Consider the following 19,186-nt stretch of genomic DNA (forward strand, 5'->3'; position numbering starts at 1 on the left):
AAGGACAGCCACTGCTGAGATGAACCCCAGGACTGTGCCATTAGGACATCTACTGTAACTGCCTATGAGAACTCGGGGTCTCTAGTCATGCTCTACGATTTTCACCAGGTGTGGATTCCATTGGAAAATCATCTCCTCATTTGTCTCTCTCTTCTGACTCAAAGTCTTGATGGGGAACATCTGCTGGGCGGAGCCTAGGTGTGAGCTAGGCTGAGTTCTTCTTCCCACCTTAGGGAGGCAGCACTCTTGATGCAGGGGTTCCAGAAGTTTAGCCTACTCAGAAGAGGCCGAATAGGACAAAGGGCAACAGTTCTGTCGCTAGGGAGAGGATACTAAGCATGTGTGCTTCAAAATCCCATGTCCCTTCCTGTCTAGCAATAGGTTGTAGATATGGTCCAGGCACTGCTGACGATCTAGGTCTGTCTAACTCTGTTAAAGTCCATGTTTATTAACCAGTAATGCCAGATGGGAGGGTTCTTTTAGGCTGGACACTTCATAGAGGCAGGGACCATGTCTGTCTGGTTTATCACTGTATGCCCCAGCGGCTAGCTTGCTGCCTCAAGCCACGAATGAAGGGACAAGTTAAGCTGGCTACTTTGCCTTTGTAGTTGTAAATTTTCATGGAGGCTTAGGGGCCTGCTCTCAGGGGAAGCCAAGGGATACAGTTTGGGGGATATCTTGTTAAGTAAGAGAGATCACAAGAGAGGTGGCTTCCCTTGTCCCAAACTACAGCTTCATGTGGAGTTTCTGCCTCTCCTCCAGGAGGGTTCTGCAGGAATAGACACAGTCAGTGTCAAGTACAATCGAGTGGGGGCCACCAGATTTTACCGTTCAGACAGATGCTTTCTGGAAAAACTGCGCTCAGGACGTATTTCGAGGAGGAGTGTATGCACTATTCCGACAGTGGCATTGCTCAAGATCGCCTGGTCTGAAGGCCTATCAGAACTGAACTTCAACATCTAGCAGGAGGTGCCGCCAGCAACTTCAAAGGAGATCCGCTCTACTCATACTGAATGGCACGTCCCCGTCTCTGGCTCCAACTGTTGAAAGGCACGGGCCGCCAGAGGGAGCAGGTGTGCCTCCACGGTGGTGGATCAGGGCCCTTCCCATTTGAATCCCCCTCCTCCTCTGCTCTGGAAAACAACACTGCGGCTCAGCAACAGGGAAGCCAGCTGTGTGGGGTCCCAGCCGCCAGTCACCAACCCAGAGGGAGACGGGAAAGTAAAGGCCTGCCTTCAGGTCACATCCGCTGTAGCACTTTGGAACTTACCGGTCACTCAAAACCTGGCCTGCCGTCTCTCATCATTTCTGGGGTTCCCAAGACCCTCCACATGTCCACCAAATTCGATGGAAGGACTCCAGGGACTCAGTATCTAACTGTAGTCACAGCTAAGGTTTAGTGCAGCAGCCAGATAAGCAAGAAGAGCAACAAGAGCAGCAACAACAAAGATACAGGTGGGGTCTTGAGGCTTCCCTATGCTCTGTCCCTGCTGTGAGGGCCTTTACCGAGCCAGCTCTTCCTCCCGAGTGGAAAGGCACAATATGGAGGGGATGTTTTTGCCCAGGGACACTCACTCAGTGTCCAAGATTGTGTGTGTGTGTGTGTGTGTGTGTGTGTTTAACTGGGGAAATGGTCACTAGGCACCCTCTACCTAGCACGTACCCAAATTCCAGAGTCTCAGAAGGAAAGCAGGTGTTCAGCATAAATGACATTTATGCAAACAGGTGAGGGACAGTGGACCACTCTTATCAATTAGGGAACAGGTCAAGTGCCATATGTATTTTCCACTGCGGCTGTGACAAATCATCCCAAACTCAGAGGCTTAAAGTATACAAACTCTTATCTTGGCGCCCCAGAGGTCAGAAGTCCAGCCCAGCCTGACCAGGCTGAAACCCGGGTGTCGGCAAGGCCACATTCCTTTCTGGAGGCTCTAGGGCAGGCTCTGGTTCCCGCTCACTCAGGCGGCTGGCAGAATTCAGTTCAGAGGTCCCTGTTTGGTTGCTGGCCACAAATGGAAGGCCATTCCCAGCTCTCCAGGCCACCGCATTCCTTGGCTTTTGAGTCCTTTCTCCAACTTCAAAGCCAGATCAGTGAGTGGTGTTCATCTCAAGTCACATCTTTCTGGGCCCACTTTTGCCATTGCATCTGTCTTGGCCCCAGCTGGGAAAAGTTCCCCATTTTTTTAAGGACTCCTGTGATTAGATTAGGCTCGCCCAGATAATCCAGGATCATCTCCCCATCTCGAAGCCCTTAACCTTAATCACATCTGCAAAATCCCCTCTGCCAGGTAATGTGACATATTTATAAGTTCTCGGGATTAGGACGTGGGCATCTTCAGGCAGCCAGTATTTTGCCTCTAAGGGCCAAGTTCTAAGACGGCAGCCGAGAGGGAAAAAAAAAAGGCAGCCGAGAGCCGACCTTGAAAACAAGACTTTCTAAAGCCAGTGGTCTCTGCTGTATTTTTTAAAAAGATTTTATTTATTTATTTGACAGAGAGATCACAAGTAGGCAGAGAGGCAGGCAGAGGGTGGGGGGAAGCAGGCTCCCTGCTGAGCAGAGAGTCCGTTGCAGGGCTCTATCCCAGGACCCTGAGATCATGACCAGAGTCGAAGACAGAGGCTTAATCCACTGAGCCACCCAGGTGCCCCAGTCTCTGCTGTACTAACTATTTCCTGCACACCTGTGTGTATCTGAAGGGACATCATTAGTGATAGCTGACACCACCTAATAGTGTGTGGCCTCTTTCATTCTTGTAACGGTTTGAACTTCATGGACAGCTGGACCCGGGCCCAGCTCACAAAGACGCCATCCTGCTCCAGACACCCTCTAACCTTGGGGCTGCACAGGGCGGTCCCTTTCCCATCCTTCGACCCTGTTAGGAACCAAGGGCAAAGAAACTGTTAGGCCGTGGTGATTGTTAGCCCTGGGCTTGGCAGAAAATGGGTTCCAGTTTAAATTTTTAGCTATGGATAAAGAGCATGTTCCCTATTTTCTCTGATTCTCATTTCCTTATCTGTGTCTAAGTATCCTACAGTCTTACAAATTTAAATGAGAGAAGGCACATTCCCAGATCGTAATGGCTAGTGTGTAGGAGCTGGAATGTCCAGAGGGAGCTGAAACTCGATCGAAACCTCCTATTTCCACATGGAGCGTCCTCTTGGGAGAGAAGGAAGAAAAGGCGGAGGCTCACTTTTGGGATCTAGCGTGGTCTTTTCCCCCTCTTGAACACGTCTCTTTATTGACAAATTTATTTCTCCTTCTTTCTGTGCAAAGTGTGACATTGTGAATTATTAACCTTTGTTTTTGACCCCCAGCTCTAGCTTGCCCTTGTACTCCTGGCCCAGCCTCATTCACAGCAGGTCCAAGGCTCTGCCCCGGGGGAGAGTTATTTTAGCAGAAATGCAAATAGAATCAAAGAGCCCAAGATCAGCTTTTGAGTTTCAGGAGAGACTTCAGGAAATTTGCACAGAGAAAAATAGGACTGAAAGAAAGGCCCTTTTTTTGAGTTGTAGGATCTTAGGTCTTTGAATACTGAGAGATAAGGACCTGGTTATCTGCAGGCCTAAGAATATGAAGTCGGTCCCAAGGACTACCCTCTCTCTCAGGCTAGATAAAGATCCCAAAGACTGAAGGGAGGGCTGAGAGGGAGGCAGAGAGATACTGATGACATTCAAGGCCCAGGGAACTCCAGGCCCCATTTAAGACTCCACTGAAGCCTTAAGGAGAAAGAGTCTCCTCACTCTCTCTCTCTCCCTCCCTCCCTCTCTACCCCCTCCGTCCTTGCTTCCCTCCTCCTCCCCTTCCTCTTCCTCCCCACTTCCTCCTCCTCTTCCCCCATTCCCTCCTCCCCCCTGTCTTTCTGTCTCTCTCCCTCTCTTCCCACTGGATTTGGGTTCCCTCTCATCTCTAAATATCACAGTGGTATAACCTGGAGGACCAAAGGGCCACTCGATTAGCTTTTAGTCTGGGCTTTAGGACTGAGAGAGGAAATGAGACTGTGGTGTTATCGAAGGTCTATCACCAGCTCTTAGGGTGGGAGGGATGTGCAGCCAAGGGCCTGTATTATTAAAGACTTCGCGTTTACCTGGTGTGGACCCTCAGCAAACCACTTCAGGTTCTGTGAGCAAAAAGACACTGCTTTACTGGCTTGGTAGTCACTCTCAAGTGAAGACACCATTTCCTTCCGTTCCTAGAATACCCGTGAGGTTTCCTGACAGCAAGGTGACAATGTCCAGGCCACAACAGGTGACTAAAACACACCCAGACAAAGACCAAGCCCACTTGTTCTGGCATCCGTTGTTCACGGAGAGATGTCAGGTTTCCCCGTTTGTGGCTGGATGCGTGCCTGACCACGGCAGCGAGCAAGGAAGTGTCAGGATGGCATTTTGAGGGACCCACATTGGGGCAGATTGAAATTATTAACAACTCAGCGACGTCCAATCCCTTCTGCCTGCAAATTACTAACATTCCATGGCTTCTGGCTTAACAGTCCTCTGAATTTGGGGGAGCCTTCATGTAACCTCTGAAGAAAAGGAAAATGCCCCGAGAGCACTGTGTATCATGGTGAAAAACAAATGAAGGTTGTTCCTCCAGCTGGGCTGCCTGGATGTACGTCAGGAGCAACTGTGAGTCCCAGTGAATTCCAGGCAAACTGTAGCGCACAAGTTGATTTTTGTGCGTTTTTCCAAGGGGGAGGGGCTGGAGAGGTGATCAGAGTCTCACAGGGGTCCAAGATTGACGACATTTTTGCAGGAGGGCCTCCTGGATATGTACTTTATTAGCTGGGCGCCCGGTGAAAACTCATTTGCAATCCCCACGTAATGCCTTTCCTGCCCGTAGAGTGGGAAAAACAATACCAAGCACACAGAGTTATTGTGAGGAATTAATTAAGGTGCTTTGTACATAAATGGATTTTAAATGCGGGGTATTCCTGTGTTAGCCCTCCTGACCACCCCAAAACAATCCACGTTATTGAAGGGCGATCGGTTGGGATTTGAGATATCAGAGATACGCATTTTTGCAAAATGTATGTGTTTATAGTTTGTCCGTGATGTACCGACGTGTTTAATTGTCTTTTTTTCAAGGAATCACTTTCATAGATTATTTGGTCTTGTGTGCTTTAAAAATCATGATGATGGTGATCATAATTCCTCGTACTTGCATCGTCAGGACCTTACCATTTATCTCATCAGTTGTTGACAAAGCCCTCCTCTCACTCTTGTAAATGAAATGAGGCTATTGCTGGGTCCGCAGTGTTTGGTTGCCATGGTTTGAGTTCGTTTCATAAGCTGTTGCTTGGCAATCCCACGCGTCAGCTGGCTCTTTTTCCTCCGCACTCGCACCACACGCTGTCTGAAGGATAATGAGACAGGCTGGGCAAAGGAGGATGGCGGTCCCCAAGCATTTTCTATCTTCCCCCACAGTGCTGATGCCTGATAAATGTGTCCGGAGCACAGCAATGAAGTGGTTATGAACATGGGATTTAGAGTTATACAGACCTGCATTCAAATTCTGCTTTGGCGTCTGGCTCGATGTGACCTTTAGCTCTTCTCTTAGAAGCCTGTCTCAGTGTCCTCCTGTGCAGAGTGGGGGATGATAATTCCCAGCTCCTAGAGTGGTTGCAAGGATCAAGGGAGAAGATCCGTAACTTTCCTGGTTCTGCAGTAAAATGCTCTGATGGAGCAGTCAGTTTGGATTTAATTTGTACAGTGACGTCCCATTTTCCTTTATACATAGAATGAGTGGGCCCGCTACAAATCCATGGAGTAAAACAGGAATTTATAAATAATCAGGACCAAGGAAAAGAACAGGGGATGTGATTACAAAGGGAAGACGAATAGAGATGAGCAGATACAAAATACCCGAAGAAGATGTCCACTCTAGGCAGTGGGTAGGAAAGGCACCGTGCACCCAAAGGGCTTGCATTGGGGGAAGCCTGTCTCCTTCCTGGATAAACACATATGCATGAGTGTCGGTGTGCTGGTAAAGCAGCTCTCAGGGGGAGAAAAACCCTGTTTGGTAGCATCTGACAATTTCCATGGTGTAAATACTCCTACTATGGCTGATTTCAAGCTACCAACCTGATGTCTTTGAAAGGAATGTGAAGTTGGAAAGAGATGCCCCCCATCTGCTCTCAGGAGCCCAGTGGAACCTGCTCTAGTACAAAACGAATTCCTTCCCCAGGGGCAGCTTTATTGTTGTTGTTTTCTCCTTGAAGGACATTCCCAACAAGCTCCTGTCTGTTTTTAGTTTAGGGAGGTCTGTTCTCAAGACCGCTCTTCTGGCCTTCAGTTTTCCCAGACTGGAAGCACGTAGTTGAGGAAATCCCTGTTGTTCAGTGCCAGTGCACACCTTTGTAGGGCTGGCTTTTGTGTCCTTTCTGTCCCAGGACCAGGGCTCCATGACCTTTGCAGGATCCAGAGGAGACTCAAGGGTTGGGTATCACCTAGGTTAATGTCCTATTTGAGGCAGTGTCTTCTTTCAAGATTATTTTCTCTTTTCTTTTTTTTTTTTTTACATAACCCAACTCAAACATGCCCCCTCGTCATCGTCCTTCATATTCCTAGTTCTATGATGTACACGACCTTAGTATTTTTATATTAGTCACCAACCCATTTTGAAATTGATCACTTTTAAAGGTTTTATTTATTTATTTATTTGAGAGAGAGAGAGAGAGAATGAGAGAGAGAGAGATCATGAGAGGAGAAAGGTCAGTGGGAGAAGCAGACTCCCTGCCGAGCAGGGAGCCCAATGTGGGACTCGATCCCGGGACTCCAGGATTGCGACCTGAGCTGAAGGCAGTTGCTTAACCAACTGAGCCACCCAGGAGCCCGAAATTGATCACTTTTAAATGAATCTGTGCCACTATACGACTTCTCATCTAAGAGAACTTCAGTGTGGTGGTCTGGTTCTGAGAACTGGGGGGAGGGTTTGAACCCCCCAATGGACTGACTGGTTTCAAGTGTTGGTGATTTTCATTCACAAGAGTAAGTCACGTTGACCAGCTTCTGGTGAAACTATGTTGTATGTGTTTTACATTTTACATGTGTTCAATTTGTACTTCCTTCTCATTTAATATCTGACAGTGTGCCGTTGAATGGCTTCTGCAATCACAGTGCCCCCAAACATAGTGTTTCCCCTACAAATCAACTGAGAAGTACCAGTATGTTTATGTTTTACAGATAGCAAAAGAGAAAATTAGGTATCCCACCCTACAACTTTCTAAGGAGAGTCGGCCTCATTAATGGAAGAATTGGGGGGGTGTCTAGGCACAAAGTTATGAACCTCCATATAATTAACGGCTTGTCACAAATCTGGGGGGGGGAGTTTTCAGTAGTGGGTGGAGTGTGCAAGTTTGGAGGGAGAAGCTAGAAGAGACTTCAGTTTCCCTGAAAGAGTAAGAGGAGTGATCAGGAGGACCTGGGCAAGATCTGTGAGGGAGAAAAGGAAGCCAGGGCCAATGGCTGGCTGTTTGGGAGATGGTGCAGGTGGCAGGGAGGAGATAGGTCTGATTTAGGAGAAGAAATAATGTCTAAGGGGACTTTCAAGTTAAATTCTGTGGGGGCAACCCTCCTAACACATCTTCCTCTGGGAAATATTCATTTAATTGTATAGTGCTCACTGTTTGATGGGAATGGATTCTCTATGGTAACTATGAACAAAATCTGCTTTCAAGAGTTAGAGATGGAGAAGAACAGAGCCTGTGGGTCAGGAAAGCAGACATAGCTTACATACAATCTTGTGTAAATGAAGGGACATATTTGCTTGAAAAGACCTAGTGTTTGCCACTCACTGGTTAGGCTAGGATGGAGGGTATTTACTGTTCCTGGCTGGAGGACCATAGGCTAGGGTGGCATGGGGAGGACTCGGATGGAGTCCCATCGAAGGTGAGCCTGCAGGTTCCTGGAACTTTTCTTGGAACTGCCACCTGGGCTGGACTTCATGTTCTCTAGAGATTCTGCCTTAGAGGGACAGACCCTTTCTGGGGATAGTCTTGCCAGATCTGGAAGAGTAGATTCTCAGCAGGAGAAAAAAAAATCACTAAGATCAACAATTATTTCATACCAATGTTTTCAAACATTTGTATACCAAGAAGGAGCTTGGGTAGGTGTGGGACGTTTATTCCTAATCATTTGTACACTTCAGCCTTTGTGCCCAATTATTTAAATGTGGCTGGAGAGTGAGGGTGCTATTTTCTATGCACCATGAAAAAGTCTTAAAACTTTCCAAGTCCACTTTTACATTTTGGGCCAATTTTCAGATATTAAGAGGGTTTATTTCTCATTTATTTTCAGGAAATTGTGCCTCGCTGCCTTTTTACAAAATTAAAGATTTTATCTCTAGCTGTGATTTATTTAGAAGCTAACTGAAAAGGAATACAGAGGATGTGGCTGAGATGGCTTGGCATGAAGTCATGGCCGGTCAGGGATTACAGTTCTCAGAACCCCCCCCCCCAATTCCATCTAGGTAACTCATACTTGCTAATGGAATATAGGGGTTACTACATGGCCAAATAAGGGGTTGTGCCTTCTCCATGGTCTCTTTTTCCATTTGCCAGCTAAATGGAGGCAATGCTGGGGCCCTAGGCACGAGTGAGGTCATAAGATAGGAGGCCACCACCAGGCAAGAACATCATCACTGGGTTTATGGAGCAAGAATGAAACTTCTATCATAGATGAGTGGATGAAGATGATGTGGTACACCCCCCCCCAACACACGTACACGCTCAGAGGAATATTATGCAGCCACAAAACTGATGAGATCTGGCCCTTTGCAACAACATGGAAGGACTTAGAGACTATTATGGTAAGTGAAATAAATCAGAGAAAGACAAATACCGTTTGGTTTCACTTATATGCAGGACCTAAACAAACAAGACAAATGAATTAACAAAAAGCAGAATCAGACCTGTACATACAGAGAACAAACTGATGGTTGTCAGAGGTGAAGGGGGTAGGGAGATAGGCAACATGGGTGTTGGGGAACAGCAGAGACAGGCCTCCAGTTATGAAATGAATAGGCCATGGGAATAAAAGACACAGCACAGGGAATACAGTCAATGGTATTGTAATAGATGGTGACAGATGGTGGCTCTCCCGGTGGTGAGCAAAGTGTCACATGCAGAGTTGTTGAGTCACTGTGTTGTACACCTGAAACTAGTGTAACATTGTGTATCAACTATACTCAAAAAAAGAAACCTAAAACAAACCTCTATTATGTTTAGCTGCTGATACCATGTCATGGTTTATCTGTTGTAATAGCTAGTGTTACTTTAAGCAACAGAGAGGGGTTTTGGGGATTTCTCCAGTCATCAGTCCTGCAGAGCATGACCTTGGAAAATTCTCTGCCTTTCCAAATTCTCCAACTTTGAAATACATTTCAGAAAACCAGATAAAAATAGTGCCTGGGGCAATGGTAGCCCTGTGCTTGCAGAAGCCCGCAGTCTGAGCTGGGTCAGGTTCTATCAGGGTTGCCTCACAGGAAAGAGCACACAGGCAAAAGGACTGAGGCCTGGGCCCCCAAGGGGGTATTTAGGAGTTTATCGGTTGGAAAACACAATGCTAACAGGAAGGTGGTTGATAGGAGCCTAGGAAATGCAGCCAAAAGGTAGAAAACTCAGAGTGTAGATGAAACAGGGGACTCAGCCTCTACAAGTGAGTCTTCAAAAGTAGAACGATGATGGGATGCCTGGGGGGCTCAGTGGGTTAAGTGGCTGCCTTCGGCTCAGGCCCTGCTCCCAGGGTCCTGGGATCAAGCTCTGCTTCGGGCTCTCTGCTCAGCGGGGAGTCTGCTTCTCCCTTTCCTTCTGCTTCTCCCTCTCCCTCTCCTGCTCCCCCTGCTTGTGCTTTCTCTCTCTCTCTCTGTCAAATAAATAAATAAAATGTTTAGAAAAGCAGAGCTATAAGCAACAAAACAGCTGGGAATGATATGAACGCAGAGGTGGGGAGGGGCTGCTTTGGTGCAACTACCACTTGTATAGTTTGCATGGCCTACCGCCTTCTGTGTATTTCCCCTTGGGCTGCCCATGGCCCTCCCAATCCACCGGTCCTTTAGCTAATGCCTGGAAGAACTGCATATACAAGCATTCTACATAGGAGTGTGCCTTCCTCATTCTCTGATTGATGGGACACACTCTGGGGGTGGGGGTGTGAGGATGCAAGGAAAATGGGGAACAGGGCTGGTGAGCAGGCTGCCTCAGTTACCCCAAAGGGGCTCAACAGGTTGACTCTTGGAGCTTGGTGCTGTTCCACGTGGCCCCAGGGAGATGGGCAGAGCCCGCATGCCTAGTTCCCACATCTGGAATGCTTGAAGCTTGTAATAGGAATTATCTTTTTTTCTTTTGATGTCCCGCTCAAGATGATCCGTATATCCTCCTCTCTTCTCCTCAGCTTTTCCCTTTTGGACCTAAGCCTCTGGTGTCAGGGGCCTGGGAAAAACACAGTGAGACATTTCCCTATTAAGTCAATTTATTCTGAGAGGGGAGATGCAGAAACTGAAAGTAAATTCCACTGAGGATAAGGGCTTCTAATTACCCAGGAGAATGAGTTCCTGCCCCAACATATGAGAGACTCCTTTCATCTGGTCACTAGTCTGTGATCTGTGAGTAAAGAGGCTCTATACCTGATAGGCCTTAATGAGGGCTTCTAAAAATGAGAACAGGTTGCTGGGAGTCGGTGTCTGATGGGACACTGGTTTTAACATCTAGTAGAGAGTGTTCTCATAGGAAGAACTTTAATGTGATCGGCATGTTGATTAGTCAAAGTCCAGTTGTCCATGGAAGGCATTACTCCAGTTACTTGAACAGGATATGGATTTAATGTGGGGGAACAAGGGACTCACGAAATCTTCAGAAGGGCTGGCAGAGCAACTTCTAGGCTCAGCTGCTGGGAATGACTAAGTAGAACAAGCAAATGAACTGGCCCACCACGAAGACTGTCACCTCACTCAGGAGGCTGGAGAGTCAGGAAGTTTCTTTCCCAGCAGCTAGACTTGGGATCACACCGCCTTAGCCACAACACTGGGACCCAGAATCAGCCACTAATCTGGTGTCTCTGCTACCCTAGCCATGCTCCTGAGATCAGGAAGTTGTCATGATCTCTGTTTTTCCCCCGAGCCACACCAGGCCTGCTAGATTCATTCATGGCTGCATAATGGAGGCCTGTCAGAAGGCCACCTTTCTCCCCATTTGATGAAATTTTCAAAGCGAATTCTCATATGAGTATACCAGATTAACAGAACCTAAATTACATTCATTTCCTTGTTTCAGAGGAGTAAGAAAAGTGAGCTTTTCACTTTCCAGCCTCTGTCATAAAGGAGGGCACACTAGAAAGGGGTCAGCAGAGCTATCTGGAAGGCCAGTCTGTAGAGTTCATTACTCGTCATTCTCTGCCCAGAGAGACAGCCCTCACCCCTGCCCCTGACAGTCTGAGATGGGCCTTTCGTGATATGAAACAGGCCCAGTTAGATAAAGGTGTCAATTCTGCAAGCAAAACAAATAGTAGCAATATACTGTCACTGGGCTGAGGAACATTGTGCTGAGTGCGACCTGCATTGACGTAAATGATAGAGATAATCAAAAATATAACAAGGCTAGATCTATGAAGTGAATATTACTGTCTGGAAAAGAAATGAAAGCTTGGAAATGATTTTTGAGAAGCGACGCCTTAAAAAGTTGTGAGATCAGGCAACACTACATATATATATATACATATATTTTTTAAAAGATTTTATCTATTTATTTGACAGACAGAGATCACAAGTAGGCAGAAAGGCAGGCAGAGAGAGAGGAGGAAGCAGGCCTCTGGCTGAGCAGAGAGCCCGATGTGGGGCTCAATCCCAGGATCCCGGGATCATGACCTGAGCCAAAGGCAGAGGCTTTAACCACTGAGCCACCCAGGCGCACCCAACTACATATATTTTTAAGGACACAAACATATCCAAGACAATTTCCCCACGCGCGCCCCCCTCCCAGTTTTATTGTGAAATACTTCACATACATCACTGGAGAACTTTAAAGTATACAGCACTGTGATTTGATTTATATACCTTTTGAAATGATTATCATCATAGGTTTAGTCAAGATAAATTTTAAATATATTCAGAGTGCTTGTCTGTGGTGAAGAAAGGAGAATGAAAGTAGAGATGTGAGGTAAAGGTGAAAAAAATAAAATAAAATTTAAAAAAGAGAATAGAGGGGCACCTGGGTGGCTCGGTTGGTTGAGCATCTGACTCTTGATTTTGGCTCAGGTCATGATCTCAGGGTCGTGGGATCAAGCCCTGTGTCAGGTTTCCAGCTAAGTGCAGAGCCTCCCCTGCCACCCCTCAAATAAATAGATCTTTAAAAAAATTAAAAAGAGAATCGCCTGTACTGATTGATGATAAAAGTGTGCCAAAATCTGTGGGGCATGAATAGTTCAACTTCTGGTTTTGTAACATTGAAATAGGATATGTAAAAATGACCAAAAATGCTAACTACTGGTAGGAGGCATGTATTTCAAAAGAATTTGCAGCTGAGATCTTTGCCAAACAGAGTAGGAATAATTGACTTAAACTATATTTAAAATATAAACCTATTGGACAGGAGAAAATATTTGAAAACCATGTATCAGATAAGGGGTTGGTATCCAAAATATGTAAAGAAATCCTACAACTCAATAACAAGAGAAAAAGCAATCAATTAAAAAATGGGCAGAGGAACTAAATAGGAATTTTCCCCCAAAAGACATCCAAATGTCCAACAGGTACGTGAAAAGATGGTCAACATCTAATCATCAAGGAAATGCAAGTCAAAACCACACTGAGATGTCACCTCACATGAGTCAGAATGGCTAGAATCAAAAACACAAGAAACAACAAGTGTTGGTGAGGATGTGGAGAAAAAGGAACCCTTGTGCACAGTTGGGAATGTAAATTGATGTAGACACTATGGAAAACAGTATGGGGGTTCCTCAGAAATTAAAGCTACCAGGGACGCCTGGGTGGCTCAGTTGCTTAAGCATCTGCCTTGGGCTAAGGTCTTGTTCCCAGGGTCCTAGGATTGAGTTCTGACTCAGACTACTTGCTCAGTGGGGTGCCTGCTTCCCTCTCTGCCTGCCACTCCCCCTGCTTGTGCTCTCTTTCTCTCTCTCTCCCTCTCTGACAAATAAATAAAATCTAAAAAACAAAAACAAAAACAAAAAACAAAACTAACACTATTTAGTAAAAAAAAAAAGAGAGAGAGAGAGAGAGAGAGAGAGCTATGATACAGTCCAGCAACCCTACTTCTGGGTTTTATCCAAAGGAAATGAAAAACAGGATATCAAAGAGATATTTGCACTCTCTTGTTTTTTTTAAAGATTTATTTATTTATTTTTAAGAGAGAAAGCGAGAGAGTGAGTGAGCATGGGGGGAGGGGCAGAGAGAGAGAGAGGAGAGAGAGAATCCCTAGAAGACTCCCCACTGAGGGTCCTGTGGGGCCCTCTAGGAACCCACCACAGGGTGTGATCTCCCGACCCTGAGATCATGACCTGAGCTTAAACTCAGAGTCAGAAGCTTAACCAACTGAGCCACCCAGGTGCCCCTGCACTCTCGTGTTTACTGCAGCATTATTTACAGTAACCAAGAGATGGAAACAACCTAAGTATTCATCAGTGCATGTGGGGTGTGTATGTATGGAATGGAATATTATTCTGCCATGAATGAAGGAAATTCTTCCATCTGTGACAACATGGATGGACCATGAAGGCATTATGCTAAAGTGAAATAAGTCAGACACAGAAAGATAAGTACTTGCTTATATGTGGAATTTCAAAAAGCTGAACTTAGAAAAAGAGAGTAGAGTGGCTGTTATCAGAGGCTGGAGGGTGGGGGAATAGGAGAGATGTTGTTTAACTTGCAACTAGTAGATAAGTAAGGCCTGGAGATATAATGCACAATATCGTGATTATAGAAAATAATAGTGTAGGGGCGCCTGGGTGGCTCAGTGGTTTAAAGCCTCTGCCTTGGGGCACCTGGGTGGCTCAGTTGGTTAAGCGACTGCCTTTGGCTCAGGTCATGATCCTGAAGTTCCGGGATTGAGTCCCACATCAGGCTCCCAGCTCCGCGGGGAGTCTGCTTCTCCCTCTGACCTTCTCCCCTCTCATGCTCTCTCTCTCTTTCTCTCTCTCTCAAATAAATAAATAAAATCTTAAAAAAAATAAAAAAAAATAAAGCCTCTGCCTTTGGCTCAGGTCATGACCCCAGGGTCCTGGGATCGAGCCCCACATCGGGCTCTCTGCTTAGCAGAGCGCCTGCTTCCTCCTCCTCTCTCTCTCTCTCTGCCTACTTGTGATCTCTGTCTGTCAAATAAATAAAAAATCTTTAAAAAAAAGAAAGAAAATAATAGTGTATTACTATTATCAAATTACTAAGAGACTAGATCTTAAATATCCACACACACGCACACACACACAAACACAAAACGATAATTATGAGACATGGTAGAGGTGTTAGCTGATATGCTGTTGTGGTAATCTTTTTGCATAATGTAAATGTATCAAAACAACACGTTGTACACCTTAAACTTACAGTGTTACTTGCCAGCTATATCTCAATAAAAAATAAAGTAAAAATTAAATATCAAGATTAAAAGAAAGATAAATAAGTCCCCAAACCCTGAAAGACATGCAAATACAGAATTTTTAGAAAGCTTGGAAAATGTCATCCTGGGTTTGAAAATTAATTAAATGTTCAAATGAAAAGCCTAGGAATGTTCACATCCTCAATTGTGATAGAAAAGTGCACGGTGGCAAAATAATATCAGACTGATAAAAATTGTGCAAATAGAAAACTTACTGCATATGAAAGAAATACACAATGCAAAAATGAAACATTTTAAGTTCGTTTCTAAGAATTCATGGGGCGCCTGATTGGCTCGGTCAGGCATCTGACTTGGCCTCACGTTATGATCTCTGAGTCCTGGGATTGAGCCCTTCTTCTTCTGGCTCTGGGCTTAGCAGGGAGTCTGTTTCTCCCTCTCCCTCTGCCCTTCCCCCTACTCAAGCGCATGTGTGCATGCACGCATGCGTGCTCTCTCTCTCTCTCAAATAAATAAATAAAGTCTTTGAAAAAAAAAAGAATTCACAAATTGGAAAAGCACTGTGATGCCAGAACAGTAACATAAAATAACTTTCAAATGAACACAGTCAATAGTTACAAAAGCATAAAGTGCTGTTGGGAAATAACTCATTTTCAGACCATTTGCAAACTTAAAAGTTTTACGAAAACATCAAAAACAGAACAGAGAGAATAAAATTAGTTACCTTAAAATGAAATATAAAGAAGACGATCAGAAGAGCCACAACAAGGAAAAAACTCAGTAAGAATCTAAAACAAGTCTACTTATAAAATCATTAAAAACTAAACCCAAAGTCATTCAGCTTTACTGAAAGGTCCTAGTTATTGATTAGAAACATTTCATCTAAGATCAATTTACAATTTTACACTTGTACTTTGAGTCCAAAGCAAGGGAGATATGTACGAGTAGCTGAAACTCTGTTATGTTACTGAGTTTCACAAGCCAAGCAAGAAAGCTCATGTCAAAACTTGTAGCTTGGAAGCAATTTGGAAGAAAATCCCTTGGACAATAAATCGGTCACTCTTTCAAGAAATTCTTTTTTTTTAAAAAAGATTTTATTTATTTATTTGACAGAGAGAGATCACAAGTAGGCAGAGAGGTGGGCAGAGAGAGAGAGAAAAGCAGGCTCCCTGCTGAGCAGAGAGCCCAATGTGGGACTTTATCCCAGGACCCTGAGATCGTGACCTGAGCTGAAGGCAGCGGCTTAACCCACTGAGCCACCCAGGTGCCCTCTTTCAAGAAATTCTGCATCACTGACAATCCTGGAGGCACAGAGGACAATACTGTGTGGAGAGAACTTGGACAATTTCGATTCTGAGCTGAAAAGTCATTCAGAGTAGTCAGGTTATAGCTGTGAAGAAATGTCAGATATACTTTTAGCACAACGCTGGGTGTTATATGCAAGTAATGAATCATTGAACACTACATCAAAAACTAATGATGTACTATATGCTGGCTAACTGAACATAATTTTAAAAAAGGAAATACTTTAAGCAATGGATATTGCTTATTTTTTTTTGTACTGATAAGAATGACATATGAAGAGATGCTATGCCTACATAAGCCTAAAATAATTATTTCAATAAGTAAAAAAGTGTAAGTGCAAAGAAAACGTTATGGTAGGTTTAGTTGGCAGACTTTTTACTTTTTATTGTAGCATTGCATAAAATAATGGTACATCTGACATCTGGGTCTCCATGATCCCCAGGGACATTAATGAGCCCCACTTTCTTGCCACCTCCCATACCCTCAGCCCTAGCCAGCAGGTGAGAGCCACCACTGAGGCTCTGATGGCTTTGGTGAATAGTGAGTTTTCTGGGCTTCCCACGGAACTCGATCTTCTGACCTTATGTTATATCCATTTCAACATGTCCAATTCCTTCAGCCTCTGTAATTCTTTCTACCATCTTCCAATCAACTCAAGCATTTCCGCTGCATCCAGCGTACGCTTCTGCCTACTCCAGGCTTCTAAGAACCACCCTAGCAAGAAACATGCCCCACTCCTGGGGTGTTCTGCTAGGCTGTTAAGTCCACCTCTCGAGAGAGCACCCTCCAATGGATAAATTCTTGCCTTTTCAATGTTATGCTCTAGCTGCCTTGATCAAGTACCTCAAAATTCAATCCCAGGGCTACTCACCTGGCTCAGGCCATTATGTGCTAGCTAATTCTGCTCTTCTTACAGTACAGGATCTCTTTTCTTCCTTATCAGGCCCAGCATATCTTCAGTTGGATTACACTGGGATTTAATACAAGCTCTTAGCCTGGAAGCCAGGAGAAAAGATTGGGGCAGCTCCTGAAAGGGAAACTGCTTGTTGTGTGGGGCCAAGCCTCACTGGCATCTTCCAGCATGAGACAAGTACAAACTCTTTCTAGGGAAGGATGGGTTACCACTTCAATTTCAGGGAATTTCAGAGTTCAGGGAAATTTACAGAGCCAACCTCTCAGGAGTATCTGTGCAGATGTCTCTGTCCTATTTTTCAGGACCCAGGTTTTTTGTTGTTGTTATTGTTTGTTTTGTTTTTGTTTTCCAGCCGGGGCTCTGACTTAAGCATGACTGATTTGTCTGGGATGAGCATTTAATCATCTGGAGGCTCTTACTCTCAAGGCCTGAGTGTGCTCCTCTGATGTATCTGCTCTTCTACTGAAGGAGAAAAGGGCATCTTTATAAGCTATCAACGAGGTCCTCTGGCTCTTCTACTTTGCCATTAATTGCTTGCCAACAGCCCTGAATTCCATTATCCCTTTGTCGGGCATCAATACAAATTAGTAATAACTGGCCAACTTCACTGACCTATCTTTCAGATGCCAGAATCCATGTACGTGCAAGGGCATTCCCTTCCTGAAGACAGTACCCTGGTCACTACTGGTGAAATCTTTTGTATTTGGGTTATCACCTTGTGGAGACACTTGGGAAGCTCTGCACTAAGGAAAAATCAAAAAGAACAATCCTGACTTTCCAGTTGCAAATGATCCAGTAGGAAATTATTCCCAGGAATTCAATTTCCTCCTGTTTTTATTCATAATTCTTTTTTCTTTTTTCCTTTTTTTAAAAAAGATTTTATTTATTTATTTGACAGAGAGAGAGAGGGATCACAAGTAGAGAGGCAGGCAGAGAGAGAAGGGGAAGCAGGCTCCCTGCTGAGCAGAGAGCCTGATGCCGCTGATCCCAGGACTCTGAGATCGTGACCTGAGCCAAAGGCAGAGGCTTAACCAATGAGCCACCCAGGCACCCCCCATAATTCCTTTTTCAAGAGATTATATATATATATATATATATATATATATATATATATAGTTTTTTTTTTTGTAAACTTAACCCAGCTTCCCCCAATACTTAACATGTTATGTAAAAGAAAGTTGGCATTGGTGCAATGTGTGTGCCTAGTTCTACATCATTCATTCACATGTAGATTGGTATAACCACTGCCACAATCAAGATGCAGAATTATTCTATCTCTGAAAAGATCTTCCTGCTACCTCCCATCGTTATCCCCATTTCCTTCCTACCCACCATTCCGAACCTCTGGCAACCACTGATCTGTTCACTCTCTCTTAATTTAGTCACTTCAAGAATGTTACATTAAGTGGAATCATTCAGTGTGTGACCTTTTCAGACTGACTTTTCTTCACTCAGTATGATGCCCTTGAGATCCATCCAAATTCTTGCATGTACAGTTTGTTTTTTTATTGTTGAATAGTACTCCGTGGTATGAATATACCATAATAGTATTCCATGAATGGATATACCATTCACCTACAAAAGGACCTTTTGGTTGTTCCCAAGTTAAGCTATTACAAGTATAGCTGCTATGAACATTCAAGTACACATTCTTGTGTGGATGTAAGTTTTCATTTTCTTTCATTTCATTTGATAAGTTTCTCTGCATCTTTCCCAGCGCTGGTGTTGTGACAATTTTTTGTTTTAGCTGTTCTAATAGGTGTGTGGTGCTATGTCATTATGATCTTAATTTATGTTTCTCTAATGGATAGTGATATTGAATATCTTTCCATGTGCTTATTTGTCATCTGTTTATCCTCTTCAGGGAGCTATCTCAAGTCTTTTGTCTGTTTACTAATTGGATTTGTTTTTATTGTTGAGTTTTGAGAGTTCTTTGTGTTTTCTAGTTATGAGTCCTTTGTCAGGTATGTGGTTTGCAAATATTTTTTCCTGGTCTGTAAGTTATCTTTCACTTTTTAGAAGAGCCATTCCCAAAAGTTCATTTTTTATTTTGATGAAATACAATTTGCTGATTTTTATTTTATGGGTCATGATTTGGGTGTTATGTCTAAGAATTCTTCACCAAGCCGTAGGGCCTAAAGATTTTCTCCTATGTTTTCTTCTAAGAGTTTTAGAGTTTTACATTTAAATGTGAGATTTATCTTGAGTTAGTTTTTGTATAAAATTTGAGATCTGAGTAGAGGTTCATTTTTTTTTTTTTGGCCTATGGATATTCAATTGCTCCAGCACCATTTGGTGAAAAGACTGTCCTTCTGTAGAATTGCTTTCGCATTTTTGTCAAAGATCAGTTGGCCATACTTGTGTGAGTCTGTTTCTAGGTTCTTAATTCTGTTCCACTGATTATCGATTCTCT

Source organism: Martes martes (genome assembly GCF_963455335.1).
Source record: "Martes martes genome assembly, chromosome: X".
Lineage (NCBI taxonomy): Eukaryota > Metazoa > Chordata > Mammalia > Carnivora > Mustelidae > Martes > Martes martes.